This window comes from Symsagittifera roscoffensis, chromosome 1, assembly GCF_963678635.1.
Source record: "Symsagittifera roscoffensis chromosome 1, txSymRosc1.1, whole genome shotgun sequence".
Classification (NCBI taxonomy): Eukaryota; Metazoa; Xenacoelomorpha; order Acoela; family Convolutidae; genus Symsagittifera; species Symsagittifera roscoffensis.
In genome coordinates, this window is record NC_087062.1 from 61,635,824 (window position 1) to 61,641,620 (window position 5,797).

Here is a 5,797-nt window from a genome sequence, read left to right on the forward strand (position 1 = left end):
TTGCATTACAAATTATTAAAAGACGCGTGCCCTTTTTCAAAAAATAAGCCGAAAAAAAATTTGAAAAAAGTGGAAAAACTATCTACTAACATAGCCAACAGACAGTTCGAAAAGAGTCATGAAGAAAGTGAAATATACTGGCCAAGTTTTTAAAAAAGCTTGAACTTTCGAATTTCAGAGAAAAAACACATGGCCTTAAAGCTCTTTGAATTTCAAGAACAAATTATGATTGACACTTCTTTGATAAAATCAATTCAATTTTGAGAAAAGTGAATCAATGGGCAAGTTTTTTATTCCGCTGAGAAATCTAAAACAAAATCCATTTTCGAAGCTAGAAGCCGATCACGTTTTTGTGGCCTTTAGACTTTCGCTGTTCGATAGTGGAGTTTGCCTTTTTTCAACAAAAGAAATGAAGAGAACTAAAAATATAGTCAAAATGCAAAAAATCATTTTGAAACGTTTTTCCTTTTGCTCGTCAAAAGAAACAGCTTGAGGCCACTAAGCCGATATAAACACAGAGGCAAAGTTGCACTTCGCATACACAAGCAAAAAATATGACCGATAACGCTACTGGGAAAAACTTAATGAGTAAAACTTTGAGTCTACAAAATTTCTTAAGTGACGCAAGCCAATTATGACGCACTAGCAGTACCAGTCCATTTGAAAAAAAAAGAAATTTACCAACTAACATGCCTCAATTTATAGAGCGGACGCATTTTAACTAGTATACGAAAAATTTCATTAAAAACATCTGACCCTGCTAGGTTCGAACCCATTTTTTTGTTGCGAGTCTCCTACCCTACCTCTACACTACAGATCCATGATACCTTGAAGCTAAAGTGCTATTTTTAATGTAATAGTCTGTGTTGATATCCTTAGCATTGGCTGTACTTATTAGCTGGTTATTGATCTTATACGCAAATTGCAACAAAAAATACTTTCAAAATGAACACTAATATTTGCGGATTGAAAAAAAGAGAGTTCATACTATCACATAAGCTTTGCTTGTGTAAATAGGGCAAAACCAAAGAGTCGAAAAAGGAAAGAAACAAAACTTAAAAAAAATATGAAGTCCCCCTCGCCATTAAAACACACACACACACACACACACAAAAATTTGTTGCTCATAGAAAGAAGCAATATGAGGCTAATAAGTCAATGTTTTATAGTCCGAAACCTATCAATCAGAAAAAAACTTAAAAAAAGCCAAAAATTTCACGAAAAATTTAAACTGTAATTTCTATTAGGATTCTACAATTTGTGCGATCCAGTGAGCATGAAAATTATATTTCCCTTAAAAGCACTCAAAGTTAGGTCACTAAGCCAATAAGCAGACGAACCATAAGCTGACAAATTTTTTGAGACGGAACATTCCCCGTTTGAAAAAAAACAGGTCCTGTCAGATTCGAACTCACCTTTGCCGCCCCAGGGTTATTGATTCCCTCTAGTCAAAGGGTTCCGCTTACACAAACAAAAAAGAAATCATAATGAACTGAACCTAAATTTGCCATTTCTAATTTTGACCATTCTGTGAACAAAGTTATTTACGGGAAAAAAATCTAGTAATCGAGAGCAATACCCTTGCTTATCGCAAAAGTTAAAATGACTTCATAAAAGTCAAAAATCTATCTACAAAAAATTCATTTCGTTGTGTCGGACGATGTAAAAAAAACAGCCTTAAAAACAATGAGAATCAATGGCCGAGCTGCAACTAAGGCGAAAAAACTTGGGTTGACCCTCGTTTAGCCAAAAACGAACCTTACATAAAACACTCTAGCTAAAAACTTTTCTTTTATAGTAAAATGTTTACAAACCATCCCTCCTAAAACAATCAAAAGCATTAAGAGCAATTATTCGGCCTTGAAATTAAAGTTGACTAGCGATAAAATTAAAACATTGCATTACATGATACTGAATAGAAAAAAAAAGATTTTTTTTGTTCCAAAAGCTAAGGGGCAAAATTTAATTGACGGATTTCTCAAGACTCTATCAAAAAAAATTCTTACGTTGCCTCGGATAATTTTCGTAGACAGCCTTACGGAGCACTGAGAATCAATGATCAAGAGGCAACTAAAGCGAAACAACTTGGGTCGAACCTCGTTAAGCCGAATACAAAACAGTAGGCATAAAAAATATTCAAGCTATGAAAATTTTCAAGAAAAACTTCTACGACTCATTGCTCATGAAATATGAAAAAAACATAGAATTCAACTCTCCCTTGAAGCTGCTCAACATAAGCTGGCTGACTAAACCAAAATAAAACACACCGAACTCGGTTAACCGAAAATAAATTATTAAATAATTAAAAATCAGAGATGGTAAATTTACTAAGTACAGGGCAATTTTCAATACACAGGTGAAGCGGAGCTTCGCATCACATACGATATAACAAAATCACGAAAGTATACGTCAAAAAAAAAGAAAAAAGGTGAACCAAAATTTTCGTATGTCTCGATGAAACACACCTAGGTGCCAGCTAAACTTGGAGACATGTCTTTAATATTTATTTAAATTTGTGATACGGATGAAGGACGAAATGCGTTATTTCAAAAACTGGACCGTGCCCAAAACCTTAGTGTTTTCTCCACTTAAATAAGAGAGAAGAGTGAAAAAAAAATTAAATTTTCGAAATTTCCCAATAAACTAACCTTTCTCTTACGAAAAATTTAGGAGTAAACACTTCTGCCTGAAAAATTGGGCCACAGCTTTTTTTCGATTGAAATTTTCGTCGCAGACTCGATAGGGTAGTTTTAAAAAAAACTCAAAAGTTTCTAAAAACAGTCAAAGCTCAAAACCTTGACTTTCCGAAATTCGTAATTTTAAGACCATATCCTTTTTCTTAAAAAAAAAGTGGACGTAGCAAATTATACAGATCAGCTTGCAACAACCTGTTGTGTCGATTAACCCTATGAAATCAGGTGTAACAGTTATCGAGAGAAGTCTAAAAACCGGTCAACAAATCAGAAAAATGACATTTCCGCTTTTCATAGCTTTTTAAAAAAAAAACAGCGTAGCCGCCTAAAAAGAAGAATTTCAACCATTGAAAAATCGATTGTACCCAAAAGACAAGGTCTATCAGGGCTGTTCTCGAAAGAAACGAAGATATTTCAAAAAACGGTCGAAAAAATCAAAACTTCGAATTTTCTGAGGGCCATAATGAGATCATAAAATTTAGAAAAAAAAATCTCAGAAAATTGACTTTTCCGAGGACCAACTTTTTGTGTTAAAAAATTGTGAGCGGCCGCTGATGCAAGGAGTTTCCCATTACCCGTTATCTCCCTTGAGCTCAAAACCCCAGGCTTACGAGGATGGTTTTCGAGAAAAATTAAACAGAGGCGAAGCTTCGCTTCGCAAACACTAGCCAGAACAGGACAAAAAGCAGCTCTATAAAGTTCATTAAAAACCAGTAGAAATAAGCCTTGAAAAAAAGTGGCTAGGTCGTTGATTCTATCTGCGATCTAGAGATTTCGAGTCTCATGCACTAAGCACGCTCAATGTCACAAACACTAGACACAAAAAAAGCAGAGAATAGATACCATGAAATTCCAATGATAAATCGTGATTATGGCAAAAACGCCACCAAATAAGTAAACACTTTCTACTTTCAATGAACGCTTTTATTTGCGAGTTAGAAAAAGAAAGGTTCATACGAATACACTACGCTAATGGCTAGTGTAAAAACATTCAAGAAACGGTCAAAAAAATCAAGACTATTCCGACGAACATGAAATTTTGTGTAAAAAATTTTAGGCGTAGCCGCATCTGAAGTGGAGCAGTTCAAGTCCGTTCCAATCATTGAAACAAAAAATCTGTGATATCGTAGGTTACTTCTTGGAAAACCAATAAATCAAAAATGGTGGTCAAATATTCCCCCACAGACTTTTTTGAAGGCTGTAGGCAAAAGGGTAAGGCAAAAAGATACTTATGGACTATACACACAAGAATGCAGGCATTTTTTTCTATGCATGCCCCTTCTTTTAAATAAAACGGTAGAAGGATTTCTGGAAAAAAAATTGTTTTTGCAAAAAGCGAAAAAATTTTCCAAATCGTCTCAAAAAAATTCTAGGCAAACATGCCACGTAACAGATTAGAAATTCATTTCGCAACTGAGCAAAATTTAAGAAGCGGAAACCAGGCCGACAATCTTTGAGCAGACACCAGTTTACAAAAACTGATTTTGTAAAAAAAAAAATTTCCCCCTTAAACTACCCTGTAGTGACTAATTATTGCGTAGTTGTTACATCTATGCCGAGTTGGCCGGAGATTGAGCATGATAGCACGTGAATGGAGTGGACGTGAATGAAGTGATTCAACTGATTTTGTTAAACTAGTTGTTAACCCGAAAAAGTCTATATTCCCTTTCGATAACGCTTGTTAATCGCAAGCGTAATTATAATTTAAACTGATTGAAGTAAAAAAAACTCCAGCTTTGAAAAAGAACTGCTTGAAAAACTCAGCAGATAATTTGAATTGCAATTAAAAAAACATAAAATCAGCCAACCAAAACTAGCACGAAAACCTCCAATCCAAAAAATCAACATTTTTCACGATTTATGATAGAAATATTAATTACAACCCCACATAAACTTTTAATCGAATTTTTAAGAAATTGCGCAGGTCAGCTTTTGAGCATGTTGGCAAAAAGTGAAAGAAAAGTTGTTTCCGGGAAAAGAAGTCTTGTTCTTGATTACAAGTCACTTTCTCTCGCAAGTTAAACCATTATTAAACAGAGGTTTTGCAGCATTTATGAGAACACGATCAAAAGCAGTTCTATCAAGTGAAATTAGAAAAAATAAAAATAAGCCTCAAATTACCAAAAAATCGACTACGTGCAGGCTTCGAATCTGCGAGCTACTGCAATCAAGAGATTCTAAGTCTCACGCACTATCCACTCAGCCAAGCAAGCTCAAGAACCCACAAACACTTGTCACGAATAAAGCAGCCAAATATGCTAATAAATTGCCAATGCAATTCAGCAAAAAAGCAACCAAATACAAATAGACCCAATTTTGCAAGTAATATTTTGGAATATAACAAACTGAAGGTGAAGGCATCATCCACACTAACTTTGCATTTAACAAATCACAAAGCATAAAAACACATTATGTATAAATTATGCATTTCACAAAATGCGAGATATATTGAGTTAGAAAATTTCTGAAATCGAGTTTTCATTTTTGTTATGTTTGAAACAAACACTTTTTTTGATTCATTTAATGAATTAAAAATGCATCAACTGTGTTTACTTATTACTATTCGAACGCCAAAGCACATGCTATGAAAAATCTGTAAAGGTGACGCCCTAAAAGTGTGTAAATGTGCCCTAAATGGGCCTAAAAGCTGTAAAGGTGCCCTATTCAGGTTGGAAAGAAGGTTCGTACTAATACACTCGCGTCGCAATTGTAAATAACGGAACTGCCGTATCATGAAGTTGTCGCTTTTATGCGCGCAGCTGCTTGATTCTCTACGGGTCCAGCTCATTTCCAAATGAGTTTACATCAGTTTATTTTCACATTCTCTTCTCATTTTGCCACTAGTTTCGATCATTTTTGGGTGTAGCTCAATTGGTGGTCCACTGATTAGTGCAGAGACAGTTTTTTGTGAAGCTTTTGTGAAATAAAAAACTTTTCGAAAACTCAATTGAGAAAGTTCGAAAATACTAAGCTATATCAATATTGTATTTTTACAGCAATTAAATCAAGGTCACTCGCAAACAGGCGGGTTTTCATCGTGGCATTTAGATTCAAAGACGTATTTATTTACAGTTAATTAATGGTAAAAAGTGGAACTTGCAATT

General features: G+C 34.6%; 1 protein-coding gene across 1 annotated transcript in view; it reads left to right on the top strand.

Annotated features, from left to right (window-relative positions):
- Positions 1-5,797, top strand: part of LOC134846964 (elongation factor Tu, mitochondrial-like) — a 448,088-nt gene that overhangs the window by 87,742 nt on the left and 354,549 nt on the right. The window lies entirely within an intron of this gene.